General features: G+C 43.0%; 1 pseudogene; it reads right to left on the bottom strand.

The window, feature by feature from the left end:
• Positions 1 to 1,352: 1,352 nt before the first annotated feature.
• LOC127217195 (alcohol dehydrogenase 6-like) lies at positions 1,353 to 11,249 on the bottom strand (annotated as a pseudogene).
• Positions 11,250 to 13,027: the final 1,778 nt, after the last annotated feature.

The following is a 13,027-nucleotide window of genomic DNA, read 5'->3' as shown; positions in this document are numbered from 1 at the left end:
ACTCGGTTGACTCAGATTTCTTTTTTCCATCTTTAGCTCTAGAGACTGAACTCAGGTTGGATACACTTTCCCAGCAATCATCTTTACCCACTGAGGCATTTTAGTAGCCCATTTTTTTTTAAATAGTTTTCACTTGGCAGGATACTTATTTCTATCCTAGTTAATTTTCTACTGGGATGATTATAATATTTTTATAATTTTATAAGCATCCTTTACATATTAAGATTATTTATTATCGTTTTTATAGACTATATAAATATCTTCTATACATATTTATTTTATATCACCAGCATTTTCCGCTATTGTTACTTAATCATGTTTGTCACCAGCTTTTTAAAAATTAGTTACAAAAACCTCAGGCTACAAAATTCCTATAAAACAAGGAACAACACATTTAGATAACCTCTTTGGAAAGAACATTTTAGTATTTTAAAAACTAAATTAAAAAGTGTAAAAACAACGCAACCTAAACACTGTTTTGAGAACTTAAAGAGAGCAGCACCATATGTAGTCCCCTTTATCTGTGAAATGGCGAATTCCAATCAAAAACTGGCAGGGTCAGGGCAGAGTGAAGAAGAATGTAAAAGGACTTTTCCTTGGATGAGTGTTAGTGAGTGAAGGAGAGAAGCAGATAGCATGAGGGAAAGGCAAGACTATGAAGATCTAAGCCTCATTCCCTCTCTCCCTCTTCAACTCCAAATGAGGTGACTACACTGAGTTTGTTGAAGAGAAAAGGCAGTGGGTGTGTGTGTGCTAGAGATGTGCTGAGTCCCTCTGAGAAGATCCTGTACCTTCTCCCTGGGTTGTAAGTTGTAAAGTTTCCCAGAATAGGCAGCTGGGGCCATCCATGTCTCACTACTTCACGAGGGAAGAACAATGGTTGATACAAACGTGGAAGGGCAGAAAATGACCCACCTGTGTCTGAGGGGGCCTTCCATTGATGATGACTCCATAGCATTTTCCACGGGGAAAGCAGCAAAATCATTATGTCAGCTCCAGAGTGATGGGGAAGATGCAGGGAAATCCACACATATGAAGGCATCTGGAACATATCAACGTGGGGACAGCTCTCAATACCTTACGGCATTGATCAGTCGGGTTGTGGACATGATCAATTCCATCATGAACAAAATGCCAAATTTTCTCTTTTTACAGTCACAGTGTGAGTTACACAACACCAGTTCTTCCAACTTGTTGTAGTGTAGTCAAGGGCCTCAGTTCACACTGTGCAGCTACACTGTATTTCTGCCACTGTTACATCACCTCTTCCAGCTGCTCAGGAGTAACCAGAGAGGAGAAAAGGGCAGGAATGAAAGCCCTTCAGGATGCTCCTGCACTTCTAGCATTGAATCTCAGAACAGTAGAACACAGCGGATGCTGAAGCGAAAATGTGATCATGAAACAAATGCCTGGGAAGCACTGGGCAGCACAGTGATTGTGGGTGGCAGCCTCAATGCCCCGGCATTCCCCATCTTGATGTCATCTTTGCTCAAATTCACCCACGTAACAATTGGCATCTGAGTGAGTGGTATCTGGGTTGGAATCCAATGCCATACAGAGGGCATCCTCTTCAAATGGGGTTCCTATGGCTGCAGCAGCGCAGAAGACCCCAGGACCTCAGATGCAGCTTCTCATCAACTCCCTGCTGGGGTAGCATCTTGCCCAACATCTGAACCGGAAAGGAACAGACGGCTTTCTCTGGCCCCTTTCCTCTTACAGTATGTTCACTGCCTGTCAGATGCCTTCTCCCACACACAATAATAATTTAAAAAATCGGATACGTTTTCCCCCTGGAACTTTCTCACTGACTTAAATGGGTTGACAAACTCAGCGAAATTTGACCAGGAAGAATGGGGCAAAAATGTAAACGTTTCATATAAACAACCATTAAGCAAATGAAGTCTTGCAGGTAGTGTTGGGGAAAGAATACCAACTGGAGACTTGCTTCAAAGTGAACAAGAAAAGCACAAGATGGAGACAATTGCAGTACAGTTGTCCCCAAATTGAAACATTTGCTCCAGGAGATAGAGAAGGAGGCTTGTGAAAGGCAGGAGGTAAACAAGTTTCGCAAGTCAGGGAAAGCTGAAGCTTATAAGATTTACAGCCACTCCTCAGGGCTGTAGAAGTGGCAAACTGCTTGAGAGGAGATTCTAAGCAGCCCAGCTGTAGAGAGGTCCCTGGGATCTGTTTGCTGCTTCTATGTAAGACATGCAAGAGCCCTCAGGATACAGCCTTCCTGAATCATCACCCCCATGCTGCGGGTGTGGGGGTGGGGGATGTAAGGGTGTGGGGGGGTGTGGGCTTTTCCATGATGCAGTTGCTTTTAGAGTCATCCCTGTTCTTGTGAATGCCCCTTCATGGTTGTTAGTAACCCCAATAAAAATGCAGTGGCTATCCAAGTTGGACTCTGGTGCAGTTGTTACTTTGGCCTACTGTGGGTTCCCTTTCTAGGGTGACTAGGTGTGTGTGTATGTGTGTGTGTGTGTGTGTGTGTGTGTGTGTGAGAGAGAGAGAGAGAGAGAGAGAGAGAGAGAGAGAGAGAGAGAGAGAGAGAGAGAGAGAGAGAGAGGGAGAGAATGTGTGTAATATAAGTTCCCAGGAAATTGCTCACATACAGCAACAACCTTCCATCAACTCTTGAGCGTTTAAAGAACATGTGAACAAATTAGTACTTGGGAGTAAATGGTGCAGTCCTACAGTTGTGCTAACACATGGGTAGACCATCATCCAGAAAAGATGTACAAGGTGTTGGCATTCAGGCGTTTACACCAGCCTGTCCTTGGGGACCTAGCTGATACATCAGCAGCAGCAGCCAAGGTGTGATTCTGTGACAACTGAAGCCACTGAGTGGAGTGCTCTCCCTATGGGCATGCACTATATCCCCCTGTAAAAAAGCAAGCCCTTCTCGCCCCCACCTTTTTCCTCCGGCCCCTTGCTTAGAGGCTGCCTCTGCACCCCCACCCCCCCCAGTGAACCTCCCATAAGTTCTGTTGCATGGTGTGACTTTGTGGTGCTCCTTGGTTCCAACTTGCCATTACACAAGGATTTGTGCTCTTGGCAGGAGTCTCAACATGTTTCTTAGACTTCTTGGAAGGTTGCTGACTCCAGAAATTCAATTCGTTTGTTTTAGATAATTTCTGTAACTAGACAAACTCTATTGACAGTTATGTGTGTTCTGCTGAATTCTTCACTATGAAATGGCTAGAGTAGACTTTTCCCTAAAGAGGATGTGGAAAAAGATTTTCCCTATGTGGATGACATCAGGATACAGGGAGACATGTATAAAAGATACCAAAGGTCCAAGTTGCCCCTGCCCTTTAAGCAAAACCACTTAGAAATAGCTAAGTAGTCATTTCCTCTATGAGTTATCAGAATATAGGTGATTGTCAAACAGAAACTCACGTTTTTTCCTGAATGATACAGTTCTAAGGCTTTGTGGAGTTGGTTAAAAGGCAGCTGATGAGTCACTAACGGATCTATATTAATCTTATCTTGGAGATAATCAGTTACTAGTTGGGGAATACAGTCTCTGGTTTTATAATCTGCAAGACAAAATGACTATTAATAATATGACCTGAGACAAGCCAGGCTGATGAGATGGCTCAGCAGGTAAAGGCACTTGCTGCATGATCCTCACTACCTGAATTAGATCTCTAGGACCCCATGGCAGAAGGAGAGAATCTGCTCTGAGCTCCCTCCTGTGCCCCCCCACAAATAAATGTAATAAAAATAAAGAGGTATTAGCCAATCAGAATAAAAATAAATCAAGTAAGTCATGAGAGATGGGTTAGATACTCTCTGAAAATTTATCATTGAACATAAAGGAGAATCATTTATACCTGAAAAGCCATTGGTAGCTGCTATTAAATGTGGCTTCTATAGGTAGTTCCGTTACCTAGTTATCCTTTAAATAAAATCTGGGTCAATATTTATATAACTGAGTTGAAAAATAATCTTTTCACTTTATCAACCCATATTTCTGGGGTTACCATTAAAAACAATTTCCTCTCACATACATGGGAATCTTCTCTATCTACATGCATACATATGGTATAAAAACTGTCTCTGTCCACATGCATGTTGATGACAGGGGAACCCTCTGTATCCATCACATGCATGGGGATGGCATGGCAACCCTGTGTAACCACATGCATGGGGATGGCATGGGCACTCACCACTAGATGAGACGGATAGAAATGGGGGTGTCAATTTTTTTTAAAATCAGCTAATCAATATTGCTCAGGAATAAGGATTTTTCTGGTAAGACAGAAGCACATGGCCCAAAAATACCAGTTTAATGCATATAAAGGCATTGCTAGTTAAGTAGCACAATAGACCTTGAAGCCATCAATGCTGAACCAAAGCTGATTAAATAATTCTGATTACTATGAAAGTATTTTCCTTGAAGAAAAATTTAAATCCTCAATGGCTCCATTATTTTATTTATCTAATTAAAATTAATTTGGTGGTTTGGGAAGACGGTTTGGTTGGTAAAGTACTTTCCATGAGTTCAGGTCCCCAGCATTCAGGGTACCCAGTCAGGTATGCTATGCAGTTGGGATCTTAGCTCTAGGGAAGTGGAGACAGGAAGATCCCTGGAACTCACTGGCTAGCTAGTTTTGTCCAACTGGTGAGCTCCAGGTGTAGTGAGGAGCTCCGTGTGAAAAAATGAGCAGGACGGAGGAAGTACCTGATACCAACTCTGGCCTTTGCATGCACACTCATATACACATACTTGCACACCCACACACATGCATGTACACACATTAACCCATACACACATGAATACATATACATACCTACATGATACTACACTCTCTCCAGATTTAAAACAAAGGCAATTTGAAGAAAGTTACTCTCATTTCAGGAAGAGTCTTGGCATACATTTCTCTTCATATCTGGTTTCCTAAGGGGCGGACTTAAGCTGTCACACCCTTCTACTTATCCACCTACCTCCCAAACACACGCCCTTCAGGGTTTTTCCAGATATAATCTTGGTTGACTCAAGGGACAGCTGTGCATCTGATGGGGCCAGCCCAACAATCAGACACATGCCATAGCTCTTGTTGCAGGAGTTCCAAGCAGAGACCTGAGAATGACAGCGAGAGCCACAGACAAAACCCACACATTAATACAAGCTACACCCACAGGGAAAGGACCATAGACACCCTGAGATTTGAACTTTCTTGGATAGGTATCGCTTCAAATTCGACTTGGACACTGGTGTCATGACATCTCCTCCGAGAATCACTGTGGTGTAGGAGTAAACAGTCCAGACTCTGCAACCTGTATGACTCTGGCACGTACTTTAACCTTGTTGGCTCAGTTTCCTCGTAGGGTTGTTTTGAGGATTGATTGATTTATCCCCTTAAGACCCATTGACCATGCACCGGCATATAAGAATAAATGGGTGTACTCAACAAAACTATTCTCAGCCTTAAAAGCCACCCATTCTTTTTCCCGAACTCTTCACTTTCTATGCTTTACTGCACAATTGATTTCTACCGAAACAAACTAGAACAGAACATAGTAAATACAGATGCAATTGGGGGGAAGCTTCATTTTAAAAGTGAATTTTCCAGTGAACTCATAGGCAGACATTTTCTTGTCTGTTTCATCTTTTAAACTCTCTTTTCTTCCCCCTTTCCCTCAAATTTTACCTTATTTGCCTCTTTTCTGTCATAACAGCTTTCAGTTTTTGATCAAGGATTACCCAAACATTTCAATGTAATGGGTATACATCCTCCTCTCTAAACTATGATCCAGGAGGATGCCAGCTAGGTCATTAATTCCTGTATGCATAGAACTTGACATATGGAGGTACAGGAGTTTGACAGTTTCTCATGTTCTGTTGGGACACACAGATAAATATATGTGAATCTGATAATTTTCTTATTTAGGTATAAATAAGCAGAATTAATCTTATGGCTCTTTGCATACCTCAGTTTTGTATGCCATAACATATTGCCGTTGATTCATAAAATAAGGCTGTAGGGTTGAGTTTATATTCCATTTTTCATTGGGGGCACACAGGCCTAAAACCTATTTTCGGAAGAGCTAAATCATGCGAGAAGCACCCCTCATCCCTGTGCCCAGTGAACATACCATGGTATCAACTTTTCCAATGGCCTCAAAGGCAAAGTCAGCACCAACACCCGTCATTTCCATCACCACCTCATGGACAGGTTTCCTGAGCTTATTAGGGTTGAGACAATCAGTGACGCCCAAGGCTCTTGCCCAGGGAAACTTCTGCTCATTGATGTCAACCCCGATGATTCTGGAAGCGCCAGAAGCTTTGCAGCCCATGACAATGGCAGAGCCAATCCTCCGAGTCCAAAAACCACACAGGTGGAGCTAGGAGTGACCTGCAGATTCATAGAGCATGTCTTTATTATCAGTTTTCAAAGTTGGGCACGGCAGTTAAGAAAATAAAAAACAAAACAAACAAAAAAACACTAACGAGAGCCTTTTGAAACTCATGTTTATCATTTGGAACATTTGGGCAGATTCTGCATAGTTTTCAGTTCCAACCCCCCCCCATGACATGTGGACAACACACATGTAAGTGAGGTGCAGTCAAAACCATGGGACTAGACTACACTCCATGGGTAGAAAAGGGTTTGTTGAGGAACAAACTGCCAGGGCTCCCTGGGAGGTTAAAGAGCAACAGCTTGCTTGGGGAAAAAAATAAATCAGTTTTATGGTCTGGTAGGCATGGGAGGTGGATGGGGGTCAGAACCGCTGGACATTAGCCTGTGGGGACTTTGATCTGATGCAGGATGTTTGGGTTAATCGGGGACTAGATACAGTTTGCTGTTGGGGGGGGCAGGGGAAGGGCAGTAGTTAGCTCCCATGACAGAAACCAGCACTGAGAGGTTTTTGAGGAATACCAAGTTAGGTTTCTCTTCCAGCCTGGACTGAACCTAAAGAAAGTAGAGACCTACAAGACTGCCGCCAACTAACAATTTGAGCAACTGTGGAAAGGCTACCATAAATGCCCTTGCAGGATAGTGAGATCAACAACTAACTTATCCACCATCATGGAGCCCTCATCTGTAACCTGTTGGAAACAGAAGCAAACACCCATAACTAAACACTGAGTCGAAATAGAAACCAGATTCAGAGAGAGAGAGACAAGACCAGGTTGCAGAAACACATAGAGACAGCTGACCCGAACAAGGGACATCTAATGCCCCCTACCCCAGACTATAGCTGGGAATCCAGCATGGGACCCCAACTCAGACCCCCTGAACATGGGTCTCAGCCAGAAGGACTGAGAGTCTAAGGGGCTTCAGACAGTGGAACCAGGATGTAGAACCTGGTGTTACCCAAGGACCTGCAGACACATCCCCCATGGAGGGATAACTGCCTAGCGACCAAGAGACAGGAGAGAAGTCTAAGTCCCTACTTCAAATGACCTGACAGATCTACATGACCCTACCATGGGAATGGGGGTGGGGAGATGCATGAGGGGGTGAGGAGAGGGGTAAGAGGGAGGTGAGAGGGAACTGGGATTGACATGTAAAATAAAAAGAAATAAATAAATAAAAGAAAGAACCAGCCTAAGTTAGAGCCCTAGGCAGTCATCTTACTGACATTGTGGGCAGGCAGCAAATGCTATTTTGGACCATCTTGCTCACCTTGGCTGAGTTAACAGCAGCGCCATAGCCTGTAGGGAAGCCACAGCTTAAGAGACAAACTTTATCCATAGGAGCAGCAGCATCAACGCTGACTACTGCAATCTCGGGCACAACAGTGTACTCGGTGAACGTGCTTGTGCGGAAGGAATGGTAAACCTTCTGCCCTTGGCAGGAAAACCCTAGAGGTCCCGTCCAGCATCACCCGGAACATGGAAGAACACTGCCCCACAGCCACGTAGATGGACACCCACACACAGGCATAGACATAAGGAGACGAAAGAGAGATGTGGTCACCATGAGGCACATAGAATGTGAGCTGTTTGGTGAAAGGGGCAAGGAACAAATGTACTGACTCTTGTTTGTCACAGAAGTTCCTTGGGAGTGCAAGCAGGCATCGCATTCTCGGCACTTCGGGGGCTAATGAGTGTGAGGACTTTATCTCCTGTGGGGGGGGGTAAGGGGAGGAGATAAATCAATAAATCTGAATTAGTTCCTGGAATAAAAATACAATAAAATCTTACCAACTCTTTTGACAACACGCCATGGGAAGAGGACGGCAGCCAGTGTGACACCCCAGGTTATTTTAAAACACTAACTAGTCGTTTTACCTGGTTTCAGAGCGTTACCATTTGGGTAAAGATGAGGAGACATTGCCTCATCTTTAGACTCAGATGAGAGTTGTAGGACTACCTTTCCCCTACTTAGAAAACAGAACAATAGAATCAGGAAGGGACCGTAAAGACCATCTAGTGTAGGTCTTTTTGTTTTTCATTTTAAAAATGTTAATTCTTTTGTTTTCCATTTTAAGAAAGTCATTCCTTGCCGGGCCTACACTTTTAATCCCAGCACTTGGGAGGCAGAGGCAGGGTGGATCTCTGGAGTTTGAGACCAGCTCGTCTCCAGAGCTACGTTCGACAGCTATGTTACACACAAAGAAACCACTGTCTCGAAACAACAGAGACAAACAAACGAAAACAAAAAAATATAATCCCTTGTTTGTTACAGCCTGTTTTTGTGGCCCAGCAGTGTCAGCCCTCTCTCTGGAGTCTGCCTGGGTCTACCTCCCACACGACATTCGGCAGAGCCGTTTGTGGTGGTTACTGCTGATGAATTCTAAGCTGAGTCAACTCCAAAGGAAAACAGTTCTTGCCTCTTCCACTTTCTTTCTGGGACGTTACCATAGAAGAGCTCCCACAGAGGATCTGGGTAATGTTTGGGTCTGGATTCAACTCATGCTTTTTAAGGATTTAGTGTGACAGACTGGAGTGGAACCAGAAGGCCTTGACCTAGGCAGACATCACAGACTCCTGTAGACCTCTGCCGGTCTACATTTATTGTCTCTGGACTGGCCCTTACAGATGTTTGTTTATCGGAAAATTCCTTAAGATAGCAGTTAAAAATCTCTTTAGAGTTTTGATAAAGCACGCCTTACCTTTATTGACTCTTTAGATTTTCTAGATACTAGATATCAGATCTGGAAGAAGTTCTAACTATCCTTTCCTTTCAAATGCTCATTATTGTTTCCCACAAAATTCCCGGTAGAATCTTCTGGCTAAAGAGGGGTAGACTGTGAGTGCTCTTATTTACACACATTCTGGGAGATGCATATTCAGCTCTTTGCTTCTCTGTGCCCCTTCCATCGATCCACAATATGCATCTCATATTAGCTATATAACTTGGTGTACACACAAATGATGGCCACTGATGGCCTGTACTATGTACTCTCTTAAGTGTCTTTATGCAGCTGGTCACAGACTATGGTTTCTAAATTACCATGAAATCTATGAGTGCTTGCTAACACATTGTCACTGTTTAGGCATGCTAGGGAATAGAATAAAATAATGTCAACATCCTTTAGGATGCAACTGGGGAAGATTCATTGATATGTACCCATCATCCTGTCACGTAACCTCAAGCAGCACATTTGTGTTGACTACAACGTTCATTCATTTTGTCAAGAATGAATTGGCACCTTCTAAAGCACTGTGGTGATCAAAAGATAAACAGCTCTTAAGACTAAGGGACCTTTCAACTAGTTTAGATGGTCTCTGCTCTTAACCCCTTCATCTGGCTGGCTCAGGATCTGTTCTCCCTCCCCCTCACCTTTGCTAGGAAGAGAGGTGAAAGAGATGGGCCTCTTTGGATCACTGGTTTCATTTGATAACATGACACATCATTAGCTAGAAGAGTCTATAGGACAAACCCAACTTGTTTTTCTGCTGAATATGCTAATAGTGCAGCCAGAGTCCCTTCCCTTTGGATCAGGAGTTCCCTGGCATGCTGCTCCCAAGTTTCCCAGCTTCTACCCCTGGGTTTCACGGAGCTAACTCCATCCCCAACACTCTCCACAGTTCCTGCTCCTTCATGACCCGGAATGAAAGGGAATTTCAGTGGGAGCTCTCCACATCAGCACGTGGCCGTTTGAACCACAGTCCCTGAAGATGCCATCTGTGTAGGGATTCAGTGACCAAAGACAAGTGGGCTATGATTTTTCTCTCTTTTAGACTAAGTGCTCTGTTTTGTTTGATAAGAATGATTTTACTTGGTCTCTAAAACCATGGCCATGTGTTAGAGCAAAAAACCTGCCCCTAAAAGAGAGATCCCTTTGAAAAGGCTAGGCCCCACTGCTGGAAGACACCCTACTGTATGGCGTCTCCATGCAGTCTGTGGTGTGACTTGCTAGGTCTGTCTGTGTGGAGAGTCATGGTCCTCCTTGTCTCTGTCGTGTTCACCCATGTTGACCCAAATCATGTGCCTGCAAACTTTTCCCAACAGCCCTCTGCCCCAAAACTCATGTAAGTCAGGTTTCCCTTTGTTCTGGGGATTGGTGCAAAGCTTTGTGGGGTCAGCATAGCTTGGGGAGTACTCCACCCTGCCCTCTATGAGGCATCCCCAGGGTTCCACATCATCCCTGTCAATGGTTGCTCTTTGTCCTTCCTGTCTCTCTCTGTATGCAGCATGGGTGGAAAAGTATGTCAGAGACATACCTATGCTTTGGATCCTCCCTGTGTTAAAATTGTTTCCAGATGCTACCAAAGGCTAGACTTGCTTTTTTCTTATGTGGAGGCTCTGTGTCCCTGTTAAGTTTGTTGGGCATAGCAAATGGGAGTATGTAATTGTCGGTGGCCATGGTTCCTAGAATAAGCTAGGAGGCCGGGACTCCTCCACCGCAGGGACATAACTAGTCTCTGACTTTGATTTTATCAAGGGGTCAATGTGACACTGTTATTTCTTGCCCTGCAGTCTCCAGCTGTGTGGGGTAGTCTGACCTAGATTATAGTCTGTATGAGAGCAGTGGCCAATCAAGTAGGAAGCATGGTAGGCGGTGGCTCCCTTGGAACTGGAGTTAGCACATGTCGGTGAGTCACCACATCGGTGCTGGGAACAGATCCCTGCTCTTCTGGAAGAGCAGCCAGTGCTCCTAACTGCTGAGTCATCTCTCCAGCCCTTACATTTATTTTTTTGAAGTGTAGCATTATTGTCTTTTGTCCTCTGGCTGACTTAAACACCAATGTGAACTTCTCCAGGTTTTGGTGGCTCAACTTGCACTTCTTCAATCTGAAAGAGGAGCTTTTCTTTCCAGGCAATGGCTGCCCTACATGTGATTGTCTGATGGGCACAAAATAAATTCTGGCATTTACCAATAAACTCCCTTTCCTGATCACACTTGCTATTATTTGTAAAAATACAAAAATCATAGGGAAACCCCCTCAACTAAATATGAACAAGTTACTTGTGTTCTAAGCATAAATTACCAAGAGTTTAGTGAATTTTTCCAGGCTTTCAAAATATTTTTTTACTTACAGTTCTCTCTGCCTCCCTCCCCTTCCCTCTCTCCCTTCCTTCCTCCCTCCCTCCCATACCCTGGACCACTCTCCCATCCCATGCCCCCCACCCACAGGGAGGGTGGCACCCTCCAGGAGGGTTATTTTTAAAATAATTAACTATCTATAGGAGTGTTTCCATTGCTTTTCCTCTACAAAGGGGGAGATTATAAGAGGATGAACACATTTGTTCATATTTTTTTTCTGGTTAGTTTGCTTCCTTAAGTGAAAATTTCTTGGGAAGGTTAGAGTCATTGTTAGTGCTAAGTTGATCTTCAAATCTCTTTGGATTTAATCACTTGACTCACTCCCCAGAATAATAAATTGTCTTTGCTATCATTTATTCCATTTTACTTCTAGCATTGACTGTATCTTCTGTCCAGGCAGAAAAGCCCACTGTCTTCATTGGTATGTTTTTAGTGTAGCACTATGGGTATTTGCCATCCTAATGGGAAGGCTTGCTCATGCATTTACAGACCTACTGGCATCTTGTTTCTTTTGCTAAATGCAAATCCTAGTTCTTTTTAAACATCAAAGGAGTAACTTGCCATCTGGTCAGCTCATCATACAAGTTTTTTCTCTGCAGTTTTTAAAATAATTTTGTCTGAAATGATGTACGTTTTGTGGATGTTTGTTTATAAAGCCTTTTCCTTTGTAATTTATCTTATCATAGTCTGAAAATTCTCCATATAGTGACAAATGTTTCTTATCTTCTCTTGAATTTTTTCCAGTTTGATTTTTAAAAACTTAACTCCATATTTAACTGAAGACCATGAAGATTATTTCTTTTGGTGTAATACAAAGCTTTAAACTGGAAATGGAGTTATCCAGGATGGCTTGGTTAATGTTTCTGTCTTTTACACTGTTGCTGCACAACAAATTCTCATTTTTCCAGACTTTTTTGAGAGGCCGCCTTCCATTATCTTGAGAATCTTTCTGTGTATTCTTTAGAAACAGCTCTTCAAAGAGTGGACTAGCTTAACTTTAGATGTATTATCTTGTGATACTAGTTTGTATAACTTGAAATGTGTATTCCATTTGTAGGTATGTTTTCTGGCATTAGTAATTGTGAGTAAATCTGTTGTCTTCAAGAAATTTAGACTCCAGAAAAAAGAGATAATATAGGTTTTGATCTTATAAAGAAAAAGGACTTGGGTCACAGTGAACACTACTTTTGTCTGTGAATAACATAATTAGAATAATGTTGTTTTCACATTATTTCACATTTCAAAACTTTTGTCAAAAAATAACTTTTAGGGAAAAATTTTCTGATTTCTCAAAAGCAATGTTCAAATATCACAAAACACTAAGCCACAGACAAATGTATGAACGGAAGCATGCCCAGCTCTTACCACTGCTATGATGCAGAGTTAAGTTCTTCAGTCACTGTTCTGTGTGTGCACTGCAAAGTTCCATGACCCCACTGAACATCCTGGTCACAGCTTGATGTTCCATGTAGCAGGATGAGTAATTTTCTTTACTGACAAGTTCAGACTGACTGACTGACTAATACACTGGACCTGCAGCTTCCTAATCCTCCACAGATGTTGTTTTCATCCATGC

This window comes from Phodopus roborovskii, unplaced genomic scaffold, assembly GCF_943737965.1.
Source record: "Phodopus roborovskii unplaced genomic scaffold, PHOROB, whole genome shotgun sequence".
Classification (NCBI taxonomy): domain Eukaryota; kingdom Metazoa; phylum Chordata; class Mammalia; order Rodentia; family Cricetidae; genus Phodopus; species Phodopus roborovskii.
The sequence above is the reverse complement of the archived record's forward strand: the minus strand, read 5'-3'. Positions and strand labels throughout refer to the sequence as shown.